The sequence below is a fragment of the Notamacropus eugenii genome, chromosome 7 (assembly GCF_028372415.1).
Source record: "Notamacropus eugenii isolate mMacEug1 chromosome 7, mMacEug1.pri_v2, whole genome shotgun sequence".
NCBI classification, from domain to species: domain Eukaryota; kingdom Metazoa; phylum Chordata; class Mammalia; order Diprotodontia; family Macropodidae; genus Notamacropus; species Notamacropus eugenii.
In genome coordinates this window covers 43863694-43891574 of record NC_092878.1, presented here as the reverse complement: position 1 = coordinate 43891574, position 27881 = coordinate 43863694, and positions in this window count along the sequence as shown.

Sequence of the window (27881 nt, the reverse complement as noted above, 5' to 3'; positions counted from 1 at the left end):
AGATTTTTGTCTAGTGTAAGAGCACATAACTAGTATTAAATATATTCAGAAATGATTAAAGACCCATTGATCCCAAACCCCATATTTCTTCTACGATATCATGTTGCCTTTTCCATGTGGCAATGAGAAGACATTTGTGTAAATTACGTGAAATTCCAGGTGATTGATAATGAGGGTCTGTATTAGGTAGTAGGATACAGAAGCAGGGGAGAAAGATTCAGTCAGTCAGCTAACATTTAGTAAGTGACTGCTATATGTGAGCCACTGTGCTAAGTGCTAAGTGCTAAGAGATGGGCCAAAAAAAAAAATATTCTGGTTTTCATGTAGTTCACAATTAAATGGGGGACAGAGAGGAGTTAACAAATATTAGATTAGATCTGTCAAGTTATAAAAATTTAGAATACAGGTGTGCTGATTTCCAGCTTCTCTTACTCATCACTGACTGCCTCGTGTTCCACAGTCACAGAGCATCTCTTCCCCCTGCCACCCATTGCTGCACTGCACACAATGATGATGTGACAGTTGGTTCCACATTTTCCTTTACTCACAACTTGAATAGCCTATAATTCATATGAAATTCTCTGTATCCACTCCCTGGGGTGTAGAGAAATCTTTCCTGTCCTGTCATGTTCCTAGTGTACAAGAAAAGTAGATGGGATTAGGTTTATAAAAAGCAATAAAAAAGAGGGATTAAATCATTGCATTAGAATATTTCCTGCTGATTTGGAGAATAAATGTTGTTCTCCTTGTATCTATGACTAGGCATTGTCAGAAAATGGGGATCAGAAGGAAGGTGTGGATAGGTAGTACTCATACACCAACTGTGCCATTTTCTCCCTGAGAATGTCACTTGTCCATATTCTGCCTCTTTTGCTTTTTGCACAGGCTATCTCCTGTGCCTGAATTAAAGTTCCTTCTTACCTTTGTCTCTTAGCTTCCTCAGATTCTTTTAAAGGTCAGCTCAGCAGGTCTTTCCTGATCCTACAAGTTTTTAATAATCTCATTCAACCCCGATTAAATAAAACTTACTAATATATGTACATCAGGCTCAGTCAATGCAGTGTTGGACCTCAAGTTGTAAGAAACCTGATTTCAGAAACTGGATGAGCCATTTAATTTGTTTGCCTCAGTTTCCTCAGTTTTAAACTGGGAATAATAACAGCACCTACCTCCCAAAATGTGATGATTGTAAAGTACTTAGAGTGCTTGGCACACAGCAGGTGTTTAATAAATGCTTTTCTCCTTTCTACCTTATTAGGTCTATCTGTTACTAATGGAGTTAGAAACTAAGAGTATCAAATCCTTTCTTTTAAGTATATTTGGTTTTTTCATACTTTGATTGCTCTGCAATCTTACCAATGCAGGTACTCCCCACAGTAGGACAGATCAAAACCCATACGTATCCTTTCATTCTAGGTACTCTCATGAATATTAAAGAGGAAGTCCATACACTGAATCCTTCTCCAAGGTCTCTAACTTGTTTAGTGGTACATGTAGACTATTTGTTGCTTATGCCTCACTTTTGTCACATGACCAAGTTGCCTTCCTTTCCTATCACACAGCTTTTGGATGACACAACTATTTTTCAGTTCTTCATTAGCCTACATATGCTCAACATGGGTTTCGATACTGATCTTTGAACAGTCTTCAATTTAATTTTTTAGAGAGTGTGGAATGCTTATTAAAGGCCTACATTAAAGATATTGCCAGTTCAGTTCCAGACCATCACAATAAAGTGAATATTGCAATAAAGTCAGTTTAAAGAATTTTTTGGTTTTCCATATAAAAGTTATCTTTACATTATACAAGAGTCCATTAAGTGCTCAATAGTATTAGATCTAAAAATATATATATATACACCTTAACTAAAAATACTTTATTGCCGAAAATGTTGTCCTCTGCATTTTTAGTGAGTCAATCTTTTTTTGCTTTCTTCAGTGTTAACACCAGCTGATTGATGAGGGTGGTGGCTACTGAAGGTTCAGCTGGCTGCAGCAAGTACTTAAAATAAGACAGCAATGAAGGGTGCCACATTGATGGACTCTTCCTTTCACTTGAGCACTTAGAGGCCCTGATAGGGTTAGTTAATTGGACTAGGTTCCATATTGTGAATCAGAGAATAAGGAAATCCAAGGAGAGAGAGAGAGACATGGGAACCGCAGGTTGTGGAGTAGTCAGAACATACAACATTTATTAAGTTCATTGTCTTAAATGGACACAGTTGGTGGTACCACCAAAACAATTTTAATAATAACATCAAAGAACACTGATCATAGATCTCCATAGCAGATATAATAATAATGAAAAAGCTTGAAATATTGCAATAATTACCAAAATATGAAATAGAAACATGATGTGAGCACATGTTGTTGGAAAAATAGACTTACTTGACTCAAGGTTGTTACAAACCTTCAGTATACAGTGCAATATCTGTAAATCGCCATAAAGTGAAATATAATAAAATGAGATATACCTGAATAAACACAAAAGTCCTACCCCATTGTAGTACAGAGTTAACCCAAAATTAACCTATTAATCTCAAAGGCTGTGGTGCCTGTGAGGTAAAAGTTATGGTAGGTCTCCATAGATGAGGGAGGCTTTGTGGAGTTTAACTAATGGAAGGACCAACCTAGTAAAGTCAGAGAAACTTACGACCAGGATATTGACCTCAGTATGATATGGGTAGGGATATTATGATGACCCATGAAAGGGATTACCACTACTCTTAAGTACATTTGGAGACAGATTGCATAGATATAGAATCACATATTAATAGAAGTTATCCATTTCTAAAATGTATTACCCCAAGCAAGTTTTATGGTATATGATGCACAATTTATTTCACAGCTTGCAAAAAAACATAGCAAATATCATTTAGCATTTTATTCTTTGTTTCTTTAAGGAAAAGAATACAGACTATTTAAAATCTCCTCCTGTGTGTTTATCTAAGTGTACTTTAATGAACAGGGGTGAAAAAAAAAACAAAACCTTGAACTGATATTAGAAAAATACACAGTTTATACATAAATTATTAGCCTTGGGTTTAGAAACAAACATGTTTTCTTAGCTGATTAAAAAGAATTAAGGAAACATGCCTTAAACAGCAAACTCTGAAGTTTTTAAATTGTAAGTTAACTCTTTAGACTTCTGTTTATTCTATTGAAAATACTCATTGACATCTTTGAACATTTACAGGGAGATAAATATTGGATATAAAATAATGCCTATAAAACAGTTATGTACTTAAATGTCATACAAATAGAACAATAAAAGCTCTTGAATTCAGACTCCCATAATTTCTGTTAATTCAAACAAAAGCTTGCATACTTTTGTACCATCTGATAAAAAATGTTAAGAAAATTTGTGATTTAAACATGATTGAATTGTAAATGACTATGCCATTTACAAGAACAAATTATTTTCTTTCACCTTTCAAAATGCTTTAGAGGCTTTTAAAATCCAATGACATGCAATTCTATGCTCCAATTACAAATAATTCATTATTTAAGAGAGCTGTAACTTAAAGATTTTTGTACTTAGAATCAAAAGACCTGTGTTCAAGTCTGTTCTTTATTACTACTAGCCAAGCTACATACAGCAAACTACTTAAAGACCCTCTGCCTCCATGTCTTAATCACATAGACTTGGTAACCATATTTGTGCTGTCTGGGAAATAGACCATTTGTAAGTCACTAATCGCTATATAAAGTTATGATCTTGACTTAGTAATGCTCTGTTTCTTTTTGTATCTGTATTTCTTTCTGTCTCTCCTCACCTCAGACTTACATATATCTGCACTGCCTCCTGCCTCCCCAATCCTTCCTGAGTTGGACTAATTAATGGGAATTAGCAGTCATTCTGAATTATTAGACAATTTTAAATGAAGCATGATTATTTATTAAATTGAGTTCTTGTTGATAGAATGGCAAATATACACCTATATCAGCACCTACTATGATCTAGTCACTGTGATTTCCCCTAGGTAGGGAGGTCCCGTGAAAAGAAGCTGGCCTACCAATTCTATCAGTATAGTCACAATATTTCTGCTGTTAATTTTCTTGAATTTAGAAAGGTGTTTAAGTTATTGAGATGTCAAATGATCTGCCTCGAGTCATCAAGTCAACTGTCTCACAGGCTATATTTCACCCAAGTAGTCCTGACTCCAAGGCTGATTTTTTAACAGTGATGCAATACTGCCTCATATGTACACAAAGATAGACATGCTAGAGTCAGTAATACACAAGTGGGTATCAGAGTGGAAGGTATGGGTGTAGGGCTTATACCCCAAATCTCTCTTTAAACCCTTCACCTTTGGAGATATAATCAGCCATATCCTGTTACAAGGATTAGTTGTTTTTTGTCTTTTTTTTAACCTAGGGGTAATAAGATCTTTTCAGTCAAAGTGCTTTTTTTCCCTGAAGCTTTCTGGAATTTATAGGAAATGAAAAGTTACAAGTACATTCACAATGACTCAGAACCTTCAGTTAGAAAAACCCCTACTATTTAGGCAGAGTTTTGACTTTCTGACTTAGTTTATTTATTTATTCTGTTTTTCCAGTTAATCTCTGTCCTCCCTATAGATGAACTACATTTTGAAGTTAATAAAAATTTTGAAGTAAATAGATGATAAGCTTTTCATAGTACCTGTTAATGGAGAGATGTTGGGAAAAGAATGAGGGAGGAGAATAGGAAAGAAAGAGGTAGAGAAATTTTTCCCAAATAGAGAATAAGTGGATGAAGCTAGAAACTTCAGTCAAATCTTTAGTTTAGAGATGCCCATAGGGTCAAATGACTCTCCTTGGATGTCTCCTTTTTCTCCTGCAAGTAAAATTTCATTTTTTCTTTCCCCTTTCCCTTCTTCTGGTGCCACTGTTTCTTCCCAACTCTGCTCTTGAACTCCCCTTTACAACTTCTTCCTCTGACTCTGCCCCTTGAAGACTGTATGACTCTTGAAGAACTCCAAGGCATGTCTCAAGTGGGTATTTTGGTTCAAAGATCAAGAATGTCCTAAGTGGCTTTCAAGGTTAAAAAGAGAATATTTGTCCTCCTAAATTATGAATCCCAAGGTGCTATTCAGTTCCCAAATGCCTTTTAAAACAAAATAGCTTTATTTTTTAAATGATTCAAAAATATTATTAATTCAGATAGACTGTCACACTAACTGGTTCAAATCAGCAATGGTTTATAATCAAACAAAAACGTTAACGTATATTCAGCCATATTCTTCTGGTGTGAACATTTTTTTCAAGAAGCATATTAGACTCTTTAGAAAGTGTGTTAGTCCTTGTTTCCTACTCGGAAGCTGTTTATTAATTACAGCCACAGGGCCTTCAGTGGTTTATAGGAATGGTCTGCTTAATCTCCAATTTAATATCAGAAAGTAATTTAGATTTGAGTCTTATGTAGGCTGTTCTCTTTTTTAAATATAAAGCCGGATGACTTCCTACTGAGAACAGTAAAGAGTGACTAGGGAAGGCAATGAGTGACACCATAAAATCCGAACAGAATTAATGACAGGCCATCCATTGCAATTTTTCTTCAGTTGTTCCCTGCAAATTATCCTAGGTCCTGGCACTGACTTGGTGTAGGTATATGATTCTTGTCTGCCACCTCACCAGGAAGAGGGTAAATCCATCATTTGTCTTGGAAACTAAATCTGTCTAGTGTTTGATGAGGTGTGCCTCTCCATTTACCCTCTTTTCAGGATGAGGAAACAGAGACAGTTAGCTGAAAGGAAGTGATTTTCCAGAGGTCAGAGCCTGGGTAACTGTAAGTAAATCGTTTAATCTCTCACTCTTTCTGGATAATGGGGAAAATCATATTGATATTTTTTCTTGATTTTTTTCCCTTTGAAATATGTGTCAGTCACCCTTTCCATTCCGTTCCTAAGTCTAGAATAAGGATCTAGATGACTGCCACAGACTTCTACAAGGGTTGAGAGGAAGGAGTGCTCTTTAGAATGATTGCCTCTAACACCATTCATATAGAATCCTGAAATCATATATTTAACACACATTTAGCACTACAAGAGTCCTTAGCAACTATCTAGTGCAGATATCACATTTTGTAGATAAGGAAAGTCCAGATATATTAAATAATTTACCAAAGTTACAGAGGAAATGAGTGGTATAGTCAGTATTCAAATCTAGGTCTCCTGATGCCAAAGCCAGACTGTGACTTGTCCCTGTCAAGTGTTCATTAACAGGGGGATTTCTGTATATTACTTAAATCTAGATGTGCAAAATAGAGGCAATTATTTCTATCTGCAAATATATATGGCAATCTCTACGTAAGACCTTTCCAGTGAAACATCAACAGTACGTTGAATCGCTCCAGAAATAGACAATGTCATTCTCCAAACTGAGAGACTATTAAATCTGCTGTAATCTATTTGTTGTTTTGTATCCAATGGAATCAAGGGGAAGTAAGTAGGCATTAAAAGAGTCCAACTCATGCTCAAAAAACCTGTTTTTTGGGGAGTAAAAAGGCAATTGTCTTTTCCCCCCATTACTTATAGTCCTGGAGTAAATAATACATAAAAAACAATTGAAGTTACAAAGAGAACACTCTCTCTGTTGATTTGAAATTCACAAAACACACCAGATTATGTTTTCAGGTGACAAAAGCTCTGGGACTCCATAGCTGTCTTCTGTGTTCCTAGGCTTGTAGAGTGCTAAGGGCTGACAGATGCTTATCAAACATTCATGTAAACACTGCTATCAAAGCCACGCTTCCCAGCATGGCTTTCACACAAGAGGGTCAGCAGGAAACATCATTAAAGCCAGACCAACAAGAGAAATGGCATGCCATCAGGATTCGAAATACCGGAGAATGTCTAGGCTACTCTTATGAGATGCCCTCCTCTCCAATTTCAATTGTTAAAACCTTTTCTGACATGAAGAAAGAGCACAAAAAGCTATGTATTCAGCTCTACTGTGCTTAAGGATAAATTCTAGTGGTCACTGATATTTTTCTTATAACAATAGCTAGTACAGTTCCACAGAGGAGGAAAAACAAGTGCTGAATTTGGAGTCAGAGAGTCTGGGTTCAAATTCTATCTCTTCTCCTGTGTTAACTTGGGCATGTCACTTTTCTTTTCTGTCGCTACTGTCTCATCTATAAAATGATGGTGTTGGTGGTGGTCTTGCCCTCTCCTATCTAGAACCATATAATGAAAATGAGAAATGGATCCAAATATCTATCAATACAAACAAAACTCAAGTTACCCTACAATAACAGGCAACTACTAGACAAAGTACCGGATTTGGAGTCAAAAACAGACCATAGTTTGAATCCTGCCCCAGACACTTATTAGCTGTGTGACCCTGGGCAAATGATTTAACCCCATTCAACCTGATTTTCCTCATCTACAGAACATGGGTAATCATAGCACCTACCTTATAAGCTTATTGGGGTTGAAATGAAAGAATTTAATAATACAATGTATGAATGTTACCTCTTATTATTTTTAAATTTTTCTATTATTTTAATGCTTCATGTTCTTGAACAAAGTTAGAAATAAGTGAAAATGCCAAACAGTAATACTTTTGTCATCATCAGGAACTCATAGTACAATAAGATGGAACCCCCTCTGAAACTCATACCTTCTCAGCACTTCCTGCCCCATGGGCCCTAAATTCTTATTGTACTGCAAGATGAAATCAGCTCTACAACTGTCACCTCCTCAGATCATTTTCTGCCTTCCTATAGAACATCATCATAGCTCCTCCTGCCTCTTGAATTCCAGATAAGCTCCCTCCTCCCTTCCTGTTTTTTAGTATCTCTTACCCTGTTGTCTTCTCCTGTTCATTTAAGGGGCAGCTTGGTGGCTCAGTGGATAGAACGCTGGGCCTGGGGTCAAATCTGGCCTCAGACACTTACCAATTATGTGACCATAGGCAAGTCACTGAATTCTGGTTGCCTTGATCCATTGGAGAAGAAAATGATTGACTCCCCCAGTATCTTAGCCAAGAAAATCCTTGGGCAATGTGGTCCACAGGGTCACAAAGAATCTCAGACAAGACTAAACAACAACTTTCCCTTTTACACTGTGTGCTCCTTGAGGGTAGAAATTGTTATTTCCCCCCTTCTTTTGTGTCACGGTGCTTAGCATATAGTAAGTAGTTAATAAATGTCCATTGACTCAAGCTTTGACTCTCTCAATCAATGAAAATGATGGGCTTTAATGTTTTACTTTATTGTCATTACCAGAGAGAAAAATAGTACAGGAGTCATGGCTCTAAGTATAGCTGTTGAATTCCATATCTGGCATACTTCAATAGTATCCTAGAAATGACTTCATATCCTAGAAATATCTCACATTTATATGAGGTTTTATATTTTGAGATTTTTGATGAGCATTATTTTATTTGCTCCTTGCAAAAACTATGTATGAAAAGTGATAGAGGTATTAGCATGCCTATTTTACATATGAGGAAACTGAGACTGAGACAAACTTCATTTTAAAGAAGATGGTCAACTGAGTCATGTCTGCATTCTATTCTAGGCTTCTCTCTTGCTTCTCTGGACTACCTCTGCCACACCACAGAAAGATTTGCACTCTAAATTCACCCCATTTCTAGATTTCTCACACTGGAAACATCCTTTGCCCTATGGGCTCTTCCTCTGTTATCTGGTTCTTCACAGAACTTCCATTTCAAGAGGCCCTCCAAAATCAGGATTTTAAGGACTTTCTGTGTCAGGTTCTTGTGGTATGTCCCAGCCCCGCATGTTTTTCAGCTTCTTTTTTGAGGAGGTATCTTCCACTATGAATTAGAATGTACACTTCTTAGTAACAGAACTATCGTTATGCTTGTATGTCCATTTTCATTACAGTACCAAATCCATAGTGAAGTTGTGCCCGACCTATGGTAGTGCATTCTGAGCTCCAGTTGGTCACCTTCAGACACATTGAAACTTGACTCTAGCATAGTGATGTCATTTCGGTCCAACAACCAATCAACCAAGCCCAGAGTAAACCCTTAATAGATGCTTAACTTGCTGATATGTTCACTTGAGAAAGATAAATTACTTGCCCAGCCTTACACAAGCACATCTGAAGCCTAATTTAGTGTCTTATCTCTTGGCCCATGCTGATAAAAATGAGGCAAGATACCAGGTTAGAGAGGCATACCACTCTTTCTCAGGAGCTCACTCTCCTATCTCTCTTGAGTGTCTCTGTGCACCAGCATTGTGTAGATACATGAAAAAAGTTTACAAACTCCTTCACTTAACTCCTACATGACCAATCTCATACAGTCAGGCCTTGGTTTTCTAAGAACAGAGCTTTAACTAGGAATTAAGGAACCCAGGACAAATTCATTTGTAGACCAGAGGAAGGAAAAACAAAACAAAACTGCTGAACACTGGAATATACTGCTCCTCATTCCACAGGATTCCAGGACCTGACATGATAGAGGTTCCCAGATTGGATGGGTATGACACAGGAACGATTATCGTGGGATAGTCTCATTGTTGTGGTAGTAGAAGTTGAGGTTATGTATATTCTTTGGAAAGGGAAAATGATGACATAAGTGGGGGGTGGCAGTCACATCTAGTTATCAATCTATGCTTATATGGCTCTATGATTTTAACCATTGGTTTTGATGGCTGAAATTGAACTGTTGGATTACAACGAGAAACAAATGCTGAGAATGAATTCAATTTGTGTTTCTAGTCTTTCTCTCCTCCTCCTCCCCCCTATGTTTCTCTGCTTTGCAAAGGTCAGTATGCTATTTCTAATTATGAAATAGCCATACTTTTGAATTTTATTTTGATTTGCTTAAAATACACTCATTGCCTCAGGGCCTGTAGATCCACATATAAAATATTAATCCAATATTTAAGCAGCATCCATAAGCTACATTTCATTGTGAAGGAAAAAGCTAGCCTCAGGCTACCCACTAGGGAAAGCTGGACCAAGACGGCAGGTATTTTTGATTTATTGGTGAGGAGTTGAAAATACCATAGTATACGGTGCCTCTTAAGTTTAAATGCAGATAGTTTTGTCCAATGGACCAAATACATTTCTATTACTCAAACTGATACTGGAAAACAGTAGTTAGTATTCCATTGATGCCAAAGTAGCAAAAAAAAAATGTTTAAGTTTTCATTTTTTATTCATAAAAGTAAAGGTGTGTTTTTCTGTTTTTCAAAGATGGAAATTGATATCCCACTCAGAGGCCCCAAGCTGAACACTATAGTAGAGGTTGGCAATGTGCTAACTCCATTTCTGTACAGGCTCAGCATGAACTGTAGTATCTGTGGCAGCAGATATGAAGTTAAATTACCCATGAAAAAGAGACAGAGATGAGCCAGTTGCTGGAAAAGCATTAAGGGTCAGACTAATGGGGGAAAATAACCTAATGGTTTCATTTATTGACCTGGCTATTATTTTTTCAGGAATCCTTGGAGTTAATGAAAGCAGAAATAAGAATGGTGCACATAAATGTAACACAATGTTTAAATAATTAAAGAACTAGCTATTGTTTGGTTTAAAACAATCAAAAGTAAAAAACCTTGAACTAAGAATAAGGAGTTCTGGGTTCTAGATCCAGGTCTTGAAAAGGAAGATGTATGCCTGTTTTATATATCTACATATCCTCACATAGAAAATGAGGACGTTAAATTCAACTAAGCTCGTGCAAAGCACTTTTCTAGGTCCCGAGAACAATATTAAATTTAGATGAATTATATCCTTAACCTTCATAGAAAATACAATATATTCGGAAACAATAACAGAGAAATAACTATATCACAGAATAATATAAATGCAGTAAAGAAGAAAAAAAATCAAGATGACACTTTGTCATTACAATGGTGGTAAGTTTAGATTATTAAAGACCAAAGTGACAGAGGTTGAATTAAAAAAGCTAGAAATGTTGGGCCCTATGACAGACTTCAGATATGTTTTTTTTTTTCCCACCTTATCGTAGGGCGAAAAACCTCAACACCAGATTGGACTTAGGTGATTTAAAAAATTCTTTAAAAAAGCTTCATCTATCTGTTTATTTGTTTTTAGTCATTCATTTGCTCATTCATTCATCAATTTGCTCATTTATTTATTGCACAGTTGCTATCTCCTAATAAAGGAGTTGCAATCTACATTTATGAAAGTATTCCTCATTTATGAAATCAAAGGCTGAATATCGATGTATGAGAGGTATTGGGGGATAAGAAAAAGATATATGAAAGAAATTTCGTTTGAGTTGACTTTAAAGGCTGGAAAACATGGATTGAAGTTTCATTTATGACGCGTACTAGTTGTGTGAACTAGAGAAATGTGACCTTGGGAAAGTCACTTAATATCTCTAGGCATCAGCGAGTGTCAAACTCAGAGACAGAGTCACTGAAGTTTACATAAGGATCCCTGTGGGCTTATTGACTTACTTTTAAAATGTAACTTTCTACTATATTTTTATTTATTTTGTTAAATACTTTCCAATTTTATTTTAATCTGATTTGGATTGTACTTGGGAATATCAGGGATACTGTGGGCCACATATGGCCTGGGCAATATTCTAAATTGCAGAGAAAGTGCTAATCGACATTAGACTCATGTTGTTACAATGATATTATGGTCTGGTAAAAGTAAAAGCTTTAATTTTTTCTTCAACCAACTGAATTGATGTTAAAAGAATAACATTGAAAGAACTTTTTGGGAATAGTAGATTATTGTCACTATGCCGGCCCTAGATTATCTACTTTAATGGATAGTGTAGATGGTTTTGAAAAACATTTTAATGACTATTTTTGGTTTTTACATAAGCTTCACTTCCAGATACATGTCATACTACCCATGACTTCCCTTCCCAGTAAGGTATCCCTTGTAACAAAGAGTAAAGCAGACATCAACTTACAGTCTCTGGGTGTGCTGTTTTCCTGATTCTGTGTACTTCACTTTTTATCAATTACTATTTCTTCCCATACTTCTTTCAGTTTTTCATATTTGTCTTTGTCTTATAGAAGAATAATATTCCAGGACATCCATGTACCACGATTAGTTTAAACACCCTTCTAAATGTTGGCATCTACTTTGTTCCCAACTCTTTGTTATCCAAAGAGCTCATTTAGAAATATTTTAGTGCAGATTTGTTTGCTTTCTAACGTGCCTTTACTCCTTTACTTGAATATGGGTCATTACTATGTTTTAGAAATTCATAAGACTTACAAACAGCATAATGAAATCTTAATTCATAGATGTGATTGAGAAGCTGGGAAGTTTTCAAGTTTCTCCCCATCTTTTCTCCTAAAAATTGCCTTCATATTCCCTATTCCTTGCATAGCTTGTTTAGACACCCCATAGACTGATGAAAACTTTTAATATGGAAAGAAAAGCTGAACTATTTTCACGTATTTGCTGGTCCAAGACTTTCTTAGGCATGGCGGGGGTTGCTCACATTAGTTGCTTCAATTTTACATGACCTTAATATGAAAAGTTCTGAGTTGAAGTCTGGATCTGACTCTGGGCCATAGAATATCGCTTAACTTCTCAAAACCTCAGTTTCCTCATCTGTAAAGTTTTGTTATTATTGTCTTTTAGCAATGCTTTGCCAGAGTAAACAAAACAAGCATATGTTGACATCAACAAGGTAGTAATTAAATAGAAAAAGGTAACAATGCAAACAAGAGTGTGGAAGTCACAAGGCAACACCCCCAGGGCTTCTCAGTCTCCAAGGCTGTTAATTCTCAGTGGGGCAGCTAGGTGGTGCAGTGGATAGAGCACCAGTGCAGGAGTCAGGAGGAGTTCAAATCTCACCTCAGATACTTGACACTCACTAGCTGTGAGACTCTGGGCAAGTCACTTAACCCCAATTGCCTCATGCTGGGTCTTCTCCAGTCATCCTGATGAATATCTGGTCACTGGATTCAGATGGCTCTGGAGAAGTGAGGCTGCTGACCTGCACAGACCTCCCTCACTCAAAACAAAGTCGAGTGCAAATCATGTCATTATTTCTCCGATGGCATGGTCTTCTTCTGCAAGAAGGACGAACACACACATAATTCCCAGTACTTCTTTTCCCGGAATCCTTGGTAAGGGACTTTGCTCTCTCTCACAATCACCTTCCAGATAAAAATGTGAAACACAATTGGTGCTTTTCTTTGTTTGAAGGTAAAATAAATGAATGGGTCAGGTCTTTCTCCCACTTTCCTTCTTGTTTGTTTTTTAAAATTGTTTTTCTCCTTCTGTATTATTCATGTGAAGAGGCTGATCAAAACCTGGAATGGGGTATGGGAATGGTGTAAAAGGGAAATAAAACCATAGCTCAGAATGTTGTACTTTTGGCTGGAGGATAGAAAGCAGGTGAATGGAAAAATCAGGGGCTTAGAGAGGCTGGACTCAAGTCTCTGGAATGGAAATAACTAGGCATACTATGCCCTAAGATTTCTCTTAAGTACTGGGCTCCAATCTGAGTGAGAACTATTGCAATGTTATTACAATAAATACAAAAGATTTCCAAGAAACTCATCAGTGAGCCTATCCTCCCCCAATCCTACTTTCATCCTCTCCAATCTTTAACTAAACTATACTTTCGATCCTATTACATAATTCTCCACCTCATTTGCCTTATATTCCCACAAAATGATTCTATTTACTATCTTTTGCTCTCCTCCCATCTCCCTGACTTTGTTCATTCAATTCCCCATGCCAGGAATAGAATTCCGTCCACTCTTATGTTGAAGTACCTTCTTTCCTTCAAGACTCAACTCAGTTTGTGCCCCTGGTAGATCACATTTCCCTGCAGCTGAATGGTTTTCTGCCACATCAAATTTTTCATGATTCTTTGCATTAGTCTCTCTTGAACTCTTAATGTTATGTGTATATGTTTTAGATTGCCCCTTTCCTTGAGGTTAGAGTCTAGATCATATACCTGTAATTGATGACAAGTGTCTGTTACAGTGCCTTGACCACTTTAGATGTCTCAATAAAGTTTATTGGAGTGAATTCTCTAGGTTCAGAGCCTTCCGTCTCCTGATGCTCATGCCCTCTCAGGTTGTCAGAGTGACCTCCATTTGTGGCAGCACAAGGTAACTTCCATCTCCAGATACTTGCCTTTGCTCCTAACTGGGAGAAGAAATGAAATCTTACCTTTCACCTCAGGTGAACCATCTCCTGTTGGCCCTTTCCTTTGAGGCAAGAGGAAGAAGAAAAAAGTCAACAGTGAGTAGGACTTCTTTCTCCTTCTGTGCATGTTTGACTTCCATCTCATATTACACAATTTCCTGCCTAATCAACAATTTTCAGAGGTGAGAGGAATAGTGAAACAAGCCAACCATCTAACCATTTGCCTTCTATCTATGGCTTTGCTTGCTTCCAGTCTGATCTCTAGCTTCCTCTAGGATGAATAGTACCTTCCAGTCAATGATGGACATTCTTACACCTGGTTATACCCTACATATTCTATTGATTCTGAAATGCTATATGTCATTATTCTCCATTTCCACCTACCCCTAATTGATTCTTTATTCCTATCCTCCTTAACCCACCTTAAAGTTTCAACCAAACACCATCTACCCTTTTTTTATTTTAAATTTTATTTTAGACTCAAATGCCAGAATACAAATACAGAGTAGAGAAAAGAACCCAAAACATCATAAACTTAAATACTGGAACTTAAATACAAAGTTTAAAAGAAAAAAAAGCATGTCAGGTGCATAGCATAACATGAGGATTCAAATTATGTAGCAATAAATTTTCATTTCAAGAAAGCCTATATGATAGATAATATTTGTTGTGTTGAAAATTGTCCATCTTTCTTTACCTCTTTGTGAGTTCTTTTGTTCTCTGCTGTGCACTTTTTTACTTTGTTATTTTCCCTCTTCCCCCACCACCCAGAAGGCTATAATAAACTTTTGATATGTACATATATACACACATACGTACATCTATAGACATATACTTTCCCAAACATATTCTAATCCTGATCTTTGTTTTTTATGCTAGTGCATATTTCTTGTTTCCTGTCTCTCCTACCTCTGCTAAAGGCCTTCCTAACCCACTTAAGCCTCCAACCGCTGTTTACTCTAGAGCCAGGTGTGCTCCGCACATAACAAAGAAGGGGAGATGTGAAGGTTGGAAGTTCAATTCTGTGTGGACGGTCTCGGGCAGGTAAAGGTGGGAGCTTCTAAATCTTAGAGTTCTTACGAGGCCCCCCAGGAAAACAGCAGGGAATCGAGAAGGTCAGACCAAGCTAGCTCGACTAGCTCAGGTATTTCCGCCTCTTCCCGGGAGATACGTGATGGGTGGAGCCTCCCTGTTCTTGAGGCTGTCCCGGATTGGACACACCTGTTGTCTCCTAACAGGCTCGATATTGATATGTAAACTATGCGACAGAGGGCTTAAGTAGGTCCAGGAAAGCCCGAAAAAGCTTCTTGGGCGGAGGGCCACGTGTGAGCTTACTAGGCTCCCCATTTTCCTCTCTCTTCTCTCCCCTCCCCCTCTCTCCTCACTTATACTTCTACTTCCAATCTCTTATTGTAAGATCTTTGCCTCCTTGGGAGATCTTTCTCTTTCCCTCCTAAGGAAGAATCCCCTGCACTTGTAACCGAGACCCTGAAATAAAGCTCAACCCTTGTTCGACTCTGGAACGTCCTTTCTCTCATATGCGCACCCGGCGTGGCCAGCCGAAGACCTCGGGAGGTGAGGTAAGAAAGACTCGGGTAGCCCACAGGCCTCTAGGCCTGGCATACCTCCTTTACTATCTTGCCCTCCTATTACTCTCCCAGCCCCCTTCAAAGATCCCTCCCCTATCCTCCCATTCCCATAAATCTAAACACCCTTCTATACACCCCTTTTAGTTATTCCCTTCCTCTCCCCTCTAAGGAACCCTCCCTTGTCCTCTCCCCCTTCCCTATGCCCCTACCATTTTATTTCTCCTGAATTTAGAAGACTTTCATATTCCTCTGAATATATAAATATTGTTCCCTCTTAAACCCATTCGTGATGAAAGCAGGTTACTAGAACTACCAGCCCTCCTCCCCCATCTAATTCCTCTGTATCAATTCTTCCTCTTGCACCTCCTTTGTATAAAAAAATTACTCTTTTTAGCTGTTCCTAAATGGTTTTACTTTTTAAATTCCTATCCTACTCAGGTTTCTCCTGATCTTACTTACGAGCTATCCAATTATTAATAAGAATCTTAGACATTCATTTTACACAAACACATATGTTATAAAGTAAAAAGCAAACAGCCTGTCATCATGAATCTCTTATAATCAGTCTTTGGTGTGTACTTTAAATTTCTCTTCATTCTTGTATGCCAAATCTTATACTAAGTTCAGGATTTTTTTAAGCAAAATCTTGAAGGTATGAGAGTTTATCAAATGTCCATTTTTTTCATTCAGGATAATACTTATCCTTGCAGAGTATGACATTTTTTACCAGAACAGCAGTTCCAAGGACCTGTGATCCTTTAACATCTCTGCTGCTAGATCTTGTGTGAGTCTAATTGTGGTTCCACCATATTTAAACTGTTTTAATCTTAATGCTTTTTAACATATTATCCTTGAGCTGGAGGTTTAGAATTTGACTATGAGATTCCTATGAGTTTTCCTCATAGGATCTCTTTTAAGTGTTGATGAATTAATTTTTTTCAATTTATATACCCCCCTCCTTGTTCTAACGCTTCAAGACAATTGCCTTCAATTATTGCTTGTATTATTATATCAAAATTCTTTTTTAGATCATAACTTTCAGGTAGTCTGATTATTTTCATATTTTCTCTTCTTGATCTATTCTCCAACTCTGTTGTTTTTTCTTATAAGATGTTTCACTTTCACTTCTGTTTTTTCATTTTTCATATACTGGTTAATTATTTCTTGATTTCATGTAATTTCACTGGCTGTACTTTTCCCAGTTCTAATTTTCAAGGTCTCATTTTCTTCCTTAAGAATCTGGATTTCCTTTTCTAACTGGTTGACTATCCTTTGATAACTTTCTTCTTTTACTTGGATCATTTTTACATTTTTTTAGGTTTTTCTGCTTCTCTGTCATTTGATTTTAAAAGTCTTTTTTAAGATCTCCTAGGAATTCTTTTTGGGGCAAGTGACTATTTGAGATTACTCTTCCAGAGTTTCTTTGCTTCAATATCCTCCTCTGGGGATGAACCCCTGACATAACTTTCTATGGTTGGATTCTTTCTCCTTTGTGCTTTTTTTGTGGCGATAGTTTAATTTTTGTAATCACCTTTAGCCCTGGAAATGGTGCCTCTTGCCCCAGATCTTCAGTTCTCCCCTCTAGTTTGGAACCAAAGTGAAATCTCCAGCCTCCTGAAAGTGACCACAGCCAGGGACTTTCTGCCCCACTACTTTTGCATTCACCCACAGTGTTCTGGTTCCTTCTCACCCCTGCTGCCCTTCACAACACAGCTGAGTTTGGCATTCCTTGTCATCAGAGGTTCCCTCAATCTTCCCAGGCTCAAATTCCCAACTCCTGTCACTATCCTGGGGGGATTAAAGTTCCTGCAGTTGAGGCCAAGGCAGCCTCTCAAACCAGCTAACCCCAGGGCTTGCTGCTTTTAAAACAGAACCTGGAGGTATTTATTCTTTCAGGGGCCAAACCCCATCCTGGAATTTTTCTATCTTTTCAAGTTGTCCCAGGAATACCTGATGTACCCCTATTTTTATTTATTGCCATCCATACTTTGTTCACCTTGAAGTGCTATTTTAACTCTTTTGTAGGAGGAAATCTTGAGAGCTTGGAATTTTCTGACCTACTCCATCATCTTCCCAGAATTCTCTCTCCATCTACCACTCTACAATGACCTCTGAAATTCCTGTTCCATAGCTAATAAATTTCCTTTCATCATGAATCTTTTCCTCTCATACTCCTTTCAACTTCTAACTATTACTGAAATGTGGCTGTCCTGTGATGGCACAGCGTCCCTGGTCATCCTTTTCAGTAATGGCTGCATCTTCATTCCATTCTATGGCTTCAGCTACCATTTCCAGAGCACATTCAAATCTCTCTCTAAGAGCAGCTTTCCTTCTACAATATACTCTAGTTATGATTCACCAGCTACTTAAGGATCATCTTCATCTTTCTCATATCTCAGTTTCAACATACCCCAAATTAAACTCTTCATCTTCACTCCAAAGCCCTGTATCTTCTGCTGATTCCTGATTTCGGGTATTACTTATCTAGCTCTTTAGTTTATAGTTGTCTTTGACTCTTTCCTCCCTTATACTCTGCCAAATGTCATCAACTGTAGAATTATTTTGATTCTTCCTTTATAATGTATTTCACAGCTATCTTCTTCCTTTCTATTCCCACTGCCACCATTCCAATTAAAACCTTGTGCATTTATCTTCAATCATAACATCTTTTGAATTACTATAATCACCAGGTGGTGCTAATAAGTACTCACTGGGCATCTTGCACTTCCCATTGGGGGTTTGTATAAGCTCCACTGGGGTTCAAGTGGCAAGCTAGGTGCTGTACTCTGTTTCTTACCTCCATCTTTCTTTATAGCACAGCACCTTTTTTGTTTTGACTAAGAGTGGTGTGGATTTGCATATCTAAGAGTTAGCACCTACCTTCCAGAGGCCATCCATTGACTAAACCTGCATATTTTTGAACAGGTTATATTTCAAGGAGTGCTAGTCAAACGACTTTGTCATGACACCAGTTCTCCAAAGAATAAGCTACACATAACAGAATGCTGCATAAAGCAGTTTTATTCAGTATATATTCAATCAATAAATACAACATTTAATAACAAGGAGATGATAGATTAATAAACAATAAATATCTAATAAATGATAGCAGTCCCAAATCTCTTCTAGACCCTAGGAATCCCCTAGATATAGCATCAATTTATACTTATGAATAATAGGATGTATTATTTTTATGTCCTAAGCAAAGAAGTGAAACAACACATTTCTGATACATGGGACATTTGACATACTTTTCTTAGTTCAGGTTATGCATACAAATGTAGAATCTCTGGAACAAAAATTAAAGCAATGGTCTTGTTGACTCACAAGCTTGGAAACATGGAAAATGGCATCCAATGGGAATAAAAATTCTGAAAGCTTGGTGGATTTTCTTGTGACTGAGAGTGATTTCTAACCTTGCTTGTCTATACCTGACTCATTTTATAGTAGGTTAGTGCAATTAACAGCCCACCAGGACAAGGAACAATGCAACAAATCTGCATTTCCTTCTTTTTGAACCTCTCACAGCTCTCTGTCGCCCTGATTTAAATCACTTTGTCTCTGGCTCCCCCATACTAAAACCTCCCACAACTTTACTAACAGATAGGAGACAGTAACCTAAGAGCAAAGGGAATTACATATTGCCTAGAACTTAGCCTGTAGTAGCTGCTAAATATATGCCGGTAGATTGATTAATTGAAAGATTGATGCTATAAGCTGCCTTGTATCACCTATTTCCCTTTCTACTATGCCATTGCTAAAGTTATCATCCTAACACACAGGTTTAAACATGTCACTCAAATGCTCTAAAATCTTCAGTCCCCCATTTCCAAAAAATTAAATATAACTTCCTTAGCTTTCAAAGCCCAAACTAAATTCAACAGGTTATCTTTCCAGTCTTCTTTTAAATTCATCTTTATTCACTCTACATTCTAGAGGGACTATACTCACTTCATCAGTACAGTTCTGCATTTCTCCCTTGTATTCACACATGGCATCTTGCAACCTTGCAAATTTAGAATGCAATTGAAAGAAGAAATCTTTTTATTCTTTTAAGGTAGGGAATACACTTGTGTGTGTGTGTGTGTATGTGTGTGTGTTCACACACACTCTTTGATAGTCTGGTGAACTCAGAATAATGTCTTTAAATGTATAAAATAGAATACATAAGATTATAAAGAAAATCAAATATATTGAAATACAGTCTGTAAACAGAAAGACTTTGATAATGTGTTATCTAATCACAAGTCTAATAATTGTAATAATATTGAAGTTATTACCAGCAATAAGGCTATATATATGTATATATATATGTATATATGTATATACATATATATATAAAATAATTGTGGTACCACATGGGAATGTCTGTATGATTTCTGATGATGATGAGGTCATAGGCATTGTTAACATATTGAGCTCTATGGCACACATTTATAAATGAAAGAAAAGCTAAATTTAATATTTCCTCTTTTCACTGAGAAATTGGGGAAGATGAAAATACATTTTTTCCCATTCAAGCTCATATATCGGCTTTATTTTTTTTTAAATTTAGTTAAATTTTTTAATTTGTCCACAGACTCCAGATTAAGAAACTTTTCTTTTAAGGTCTAATTCAGGTGCTGTCTTCTTTGTGCAATATTCCTTGGGTCCCTCAGGTAGACTTTTTACCCTCATTCCTTCAATCTTTCTTGAGATTCTATCTTTCCTTTGCTTAACTCTGGCAATGACTATTTGTTTAAATGGATTAAGCATATTTCACCCCAAAATAAATTTAAATTTCTTTGAAAGCAATGACTATATTATTTTCACATTCCTAGCACCAGTACATAATAATTAATAAATATTTACTGAATGGAATTGTTGAACTATAACAGGTATTTTAGAGATTACCCTGCCAACTTTTCCTCCCTTCTTTGATCTCCTTCCCACTATTCCCACTAATCACTAAGAAAACTAATACCTCTGCAGTCCTACATACACTCCCAATAAGAGTCTATGCCAAGGCAGCAGCATCAGTTGCTTGGCCTCTTGACAAATTAAGTGTACCAGTATTATATAGAAACACAACTTTTAAAGTGTACATAAAACAGTTCAAAAAGACAATACAATAGCCAATGAATATTTTATGTACTTATAATTATTTTTTTAAGGCAGCTCTTCAACGTGTCAAGATCAGTTGTAAATTTCTGAAGAAAAAAGTCAAAATATTCTATAAGCTTATACCTTAGGCTTGTATTCTGGGAGATCTATGGGAGAGGAGTTCTATAGGGCTAAGGGTTAAGGAGATGAGGGATTCAAAGAATGGAGTACTCTTAGCAAAAGCACAGCTTGAAAACACAAGTGACAATTTGTTCCTTTGTCTTGGCATTATGGTGTGACTGAAAACATGGAAAACTGGAGACTGCTTATTCTACTTTATGCTTTAAATTTTCACATATATATCCACATATCTTATAAATTATTGTTGAACTTGGACTATATGCTATACATTTTTACTTCTCCAACAATCTTTAGCACAGTATTTCATAGTTTGCAAAAATTTTTGTTGGGATGAATGAATTAGGCAGATATTGTTCTAAAGCAAATTTCTCAGTAAATAATTGTTGAATAAGTGACGAAATGGAAAAAAATGACATTTTTTTCACTAATATCAAATTGAAATTTAACATTTATTTCAATTATGAACTGAATGAAGTTGAACAAAATTGAATGAAGAAAAAGCAATTGCTCTGCTTAGGATCCAAAACATTAAAGTTATGAACGTAGAATCTGAGATTGCAGTTTTTAATTTTACTACATTTTCTGATTCCCCCTGTTCTACCATCATCACCACCAGAAGGACCACATAAATGTTTTAAAATTGTATTGGCATATGAAAAATACTTTAAAACACTGAGATTAAAAGAGAGCTTTTGGTTATATTTACTCAGAAAATCTCTGCAACAAACCCTATGTGGCAAGTTGCTAAGTCACAGCCAGGTTAGAAATCTGGAATCTGACTACAATTTCTGAGATACTTTCTTGAAGAAAAAGCAAAACCAAGGAAGTCAATTCCTGTTCAGATTTATAAATTGCTGTAAGTTATGAGATCTGTTCTGAGCACCATCATGTATGGAAAATTAAGAAAAAGTTGATATGAAATAGATCATCAATTGTTATGAGGAGTGATTTTTACCCCCACCCCACCCCACTTTCAAAGAATTTGGGCTTCTCCATTTACCCCTACCCCTTTTCTGAGGGCCTTTGCTAGGTAGAGGTATGCCCAGGAGAGGTTATGGTGGGGCTGAACTGAAAAGGAAAATGACTCTCTTCCTGCCAACAGAATTGGGTCAGGAACAAACAAAGGTCATCATTTCATTTTAAAATGCTGGCAGCTCTGTATGTGCCTGTGTACTTTCTTCCTGGCATAGGAGAAATTTATATCTGTATCCATAGTGGGTCATGTTGTATCGTGCACATCTGGGATCGTAGTTGCCAGGTTTCTTTATGAAAAATGATAATTGTTAGCAATTTTATAGGTCAAGAGAAATTTATACACCATTATCCTTCAAGGACTTATAGCTTGTAAGCCTCAAGTTATCCTGCATTAGATGGTGTTTAATTAGACATTTTTTCAGCTTTCTATTTGTCCAATGGTCTTGTCAGCATAACTTATTACTCCTATTCTTTGACAGTGCCAATTAGGCCCTCTACTTGTGGGCATGACAGAAAATTTCTGACCACTGGCCTTGTGCAGTGTACCACACAAAAACATTTGCTGCTTTTTAGCCATGGATGCCTTCCATGATTGTGGCTTCCATTGTCTCTTTTGAGCAATGGGGCAGTCTTCAGTTAGAGTAAGGTCAGGCAGTGTCATGATAAAGTGACTAGGCTGGTGGAAAAAAAAAAGCTCACATGCTAACAAAGACTATTTTGGCACATGGGCACATGTATTTTCTAATTGGGCTTTATGCATTCTCCTCCTTGACTACAAAATTAACAAAGGCCACACAAGCTACATTCTTCTGTTTCATCAAGGCACAAAGATGATGTTTGGCTCTTAAATTTCTGTGACAGTAGAAGGCAGGACTCTAAGAAGTATATCAAGCTGGAAAGGTTTCCTGTATGAACTGAGTGCTAGACTGTTTGATGGTGATGTCACAATCAAAGAAAATTCAGAGAGGTGCGTTGCCAGAGAGTTGGCCAAAATGTGAACTACTTGCCTGGAAAGGGGAAGACAGTGCCTGCCTTGATGAAAGGATTACCTGTGCAGGTGAAGATGATGGCTCTTTGAAAGTACTTGAAGCATTCAGCTTCATCACATCATCACCATCTTCATCAACAACCACTATTGCCACCACTACAACAAAAACACCTACTATGTGTTAGATATTACTGTCAAGCACTTTTTACAAATACTACCTTGTTTTATTTTCACAGCAACCCTGAGAGGTAGGCATTATTATTATTCATATTTAATGGATGAGGAAACTGAGGAAAACAGAGGCTGATTTTCCAGGATCATATAGAGTGAGAGTATGTGAGGCCAGATTTTAAGTCAGGTCTACCTGGTTATAGATCTAGCATTTTGTCTATTACATCACCTAACTAAGAATCTAAGCTTTGAAAGGAAAAGGTCCCAATTTTCAAACATTTTCAAAAACAGCACATTTCAAATATTAAACTCTTCAAAGTAATATCCATGCATAGTAGCACGTGTATGACTATTTGCACTTCATTTTTAAACCAAATAATTTTGATGTGATTACTATGGATCCTTATGTGGCAGATCATCTACCTGTTATCCACAGCAAACCTGCATGTTAGAAGCAGGAGGGGAAAAGTGTCCATCATCCTCTGCATTATCAAAATGAGGAATGTGCTTCAGATGTGCCAATGATCTAAGTTTCTATTTGGGGTGTGTACGCTGACTGGGTTAGTTAGAGAATTGAAGTACCATGTTTTGCTTATTTCTTCACTGAATTATGACCATTGATACAAATAAAGAGTCAAGAGTACGTATTATACTTTTAAGTCTTTTTCTCTATAATCACCTAACCTTGGCATAGGCAGTATGTAAAGTTAGGCAGGAATTCCACCCTCTCCCTAAATGTTGGGAATTTTCCTATCTGGGTATTCAGAACAACTGTGATTGATTTCTCTAGAACATATTTCCCATAGTAAAAAAAAAAAAAAAAAAAGAAAAGGAACCACATAGCCATTAGGGACTGTTCTGTTGTTCCTATAGACTTAAAATGAGCAAATTGTCCTTATGGGTGTGGTAAATTAGACTTTTATGCATTACTGAAAATTACTGAAATTTCATTCTATTAACTAAGTAAAGTCAGTCCAATGACATTAGGATACAACCACTGTCGATCAAGGAAAAATTTGGAAACAACACCTTCGAATTGTGGAAACCAAAGGAAGGCTCTGATAATCTGCCCCTTAATTCAGTAAATTTGGTCAGCAAAAAGAGCTTCATTATTATTTAAATAGCAAAGATGAAAAAATGTATTCCGTTCACCTTCTTTATTGGAATTTGACAAATCATAAAGTTCATATGTATGAAGTTAGGGAATTTATGTAGTCTTCAACTTGGAAGGCATCATAAAGGTCATTCTCACCTCTTACCTAAATACAGAAATCTCCTCTGTAACATCCCTGGCAGGTGATCATTCACCCTTTACCGTGAGACTTTTAATCCTGCTAAATTCACTTTGTTTTTATAATGGAAACAATTCCAGTTTTTAAAGAACTCTAATTGTTTGAATGCTCTCCTTTTATTTTGGGCCCAAATCAGCCCTTCTATAATTTTCATCCATTACCCGTAGGATAATAGATTTAGATCTGTGACCTTGGGGGCTAATGATTCTAGCATCTTCATTCCTCATTTTTAGATGAGAAAACTGAAGCATAAAGAGGTTAAGTGTCTTGTCCAGATCACACAGACATCAAATGTCCAAGGTGGGATTTGAAACCCAAATTCTTGATTCCAAGGCTTACTATACAACATTGTCTCTTTAGTTCTGATTTGATTCACTGGAACTTAATACTGTGCCCTTAATCCTAGCACTTTGCCTCATTTTACTGAGTTATTTTTGAGCCCTGATGATACTATCCAATATATCACCCACATCTCTCAGATTGTATAGTCTGTCTACTCAATATGTATGTCTTTTAACATCTTCATGCTACCTGTCATTCAAATATCAGCTGCTTTTCTAAAATCTAGATCCACCATATTTGACAAAGCCTTTCTTGAGGTCTTTGTGGACAAGATGAATGCTGAGAGTAAAAGAGAAGTACAAATACATGAGAATGTCATGTATTTTTGTTTTGAGTGAAGCACTTGATAAACAAGACTGGAATTCTTGGCATGACAATCGTGTGAAACCACCAAGGGACCTCCATGCCAGACTACATCATGGCTTACCATGAGAGATGTGGTGGTATATTGCAAAGTAATGGATCATCTGTCCTTTTCTCAGATATCTGTAGTTTGAAGCATCAAAAACTGGAGATTGTGGAGAAACACCTTCCAGGACTGAGTCAACATAGCTAGTGAGAGTGACAGAAGAGTCACTTAGGTAGGAAATCTAGGCCTGGGATTCAGAAATAGGATGCCCTCCTAGGCAGAAGGAAATTGGGTAGATATTGGTGAAAGAATTTGATATCCTTTCCCATCAAGACTGTGACTGTAAGGCAAATGAAGAAAAGTTGCTAACTAGATATTAATAACACTTCTAGTAGAAGAGAGAAAAAAGAAACAACTGACTTTTGTTACACAATGAATAAGCTATTTGCTGAGTTTCAATGCTGTGTTTTATTATCTTTCTATTTTATGCAATATATGTACTTAAATTGTAATGTGACTGTTTATAGGTAATACAGAATGGATATGGAGATAATAAACTTTTTAAAATAATATCTTATTTTTTCCTCAATTATATGTAAAAACAATTTTTAACTTTTTAAAAAAAATTTGAGTTCCAAATTCTCTTTCTCCCTGCTTCTCCTCCCTCTTACCTGAGATGGTAAGTAACCTAATATAGGTCATACATATGTAATTATACAAAATATATTTCCTTATTAGTCATTTTGTGCAAGAAGACTTGGATGAAAGAAAGAAAAAGTAAGAGAAAAATAGTAGACTTCAGGCTGTATTTTGTCAATATAGCTCAATAATATTCCATTAAAAACATATACCACAAAAAAAATAGTAGACCAGTCTGCATTTTGTCAATATGGAATTCTGTTAGATCATTGTATTGCTAAGAATAGCTAAATCATTCATAATTCTTCATCTTACAATCCTATTGTTAATATATTCAAGGGTCTCCTGGTTCTGCTTGATTTACTTCATGTCAGTTCATTTAAGTCTTTCCAGGTTTTTCTAAATCATCCTGTTTGTCATTTCTTATAGCTCAATAATATTCCATTAAAATCATATACCACAATTTGTTCAGCCATTCCTCAATTGATGGGCATCCCCTCTATTTCCAATTCTTAGCCACAACAAAAAGGGCTGCTACAAATATTTTTATACAAGTAAATCCTTTACCCTTTCTTAAAAAAGAAATCTCTTTGGGATGCAAGGCTAGCAGTGGTATTGCTAGATTGCACGACTTTATAGCCCTTTGGGCATAGTTCCAAATTACTGGAGATAAGAATCTTAATGGGAAATAAGACACAAGCTATATTTTCAATTTATATTCATTTCTCACCTAACTGCACTATTTTGTGATCTCTCTGACTTCTTCATCACTTCCCAGGAAACTCATTACTGTGAAAACCTCATCAGCCTCCAAGATCCCATCAGCCTTAGCACTTCACCTTAAAACTACTCTCTGCCCTTCTGATTGGAAGGTAGAGCCATGAGCTATAAAACCTCAGCTCAGAATATATCTTAATTTCTCATCTGACTGCAACCCTTTGAACTTCTCTGGCTTTTCTACCACACCTCCCAATTCCCTGTACTTTCCCACTTCGCTCACTTTTCAACTTCCTTTTGTTTGGTCTTCCCCTCTTAGATTGTAAACTCCTTAAGGGCAGTAGCTGTCTTTCTTGTCTTATGTTTGTATTTCTGTAGTTCCGGTGCCTTCCCTATTAATTATTTCCTATTTATCCTGTATAAAACTTTCTTTGTATGTATTTGTTTGCACATTGCCTTCTCCATTAAATTATAAGGTTCCTCGGAGCATGCACTATCTTTTGCCTCTTTTTATCTTTAGTAACTAGCACAGTGTCTGGCACATAGTAGAGACTTAATGTTTATTGATTGATCGATTCAAGATTTACCTAGATCTTAAACATCTGGCTTGAAGTGAAATTTGATTGAAATTTACGATAAAATTTTAAAATAATATTTTTTACATTTTTAAACACTAGACCAAGAACTTGTGCTGAGATGAGGAAGAGGGACAGATATCAATATAGGGAGAAGCTTTCTTTTTTACCCAAAAGTATCAAATATGGCTTAATAAATATTAAATTTAATTATAGTTCTAGTCAAATTTCTATTGCTATTATCAATCATGTGACCCTTTGGGAAACATCCTTAAAGAACCTCAGTTTATTTATCTTCAAAACTGTAATAATACCTATCCCGTAGAGTTATTGAGAGGAAAAAGTAAAACAATTTATTCAAAAGTGATTTTCAACTCCAATCCAGTCTACATATGTAAACTCTTATTATCACTTCTGTAGTAACAGTTTTCCTTGATTTTATGTTATTTTTTTGCAGTAGTGTTGGTCTTGCTAATACAGCAGGATGTTAGGTATAAATTCCTGCCACATTAATGTTTCACCCTTTTCTCCCTAAGAAATTACCTTAATTTGGGGAGTGGTTAGAGAAAGTTGATGGGATACATAAATCTGCTCACCTGGTTTGAGAGACTATGGTCAGTTTAAGCCCTGAAAGAGATGAGAAAAAGAGAGACAGAGAGAGAGAGACAGAGAGAGAGAGAGAGACAGAGAGACAGAGAAAATGAGACGCAGAGAGAGAGGGACATAGAGACAGAGAAGAGACAGAGAGAGATAAGAGAGCTAGAACATGGCATCACATTGAATTGGCCCACACACGGCATGAAATTTGAACCACTTGTATCAGTAAGCACCCCAACATACATAGGGGAGTTTGCTATCACAGGTTCTTTGATCTGCTTCTCTAAAAGGAAAGGTGACCTTTGAGGGGTTAGCAATCACTTTAATCAAACACAGGTATCAGAGAAAATCAAAATTTC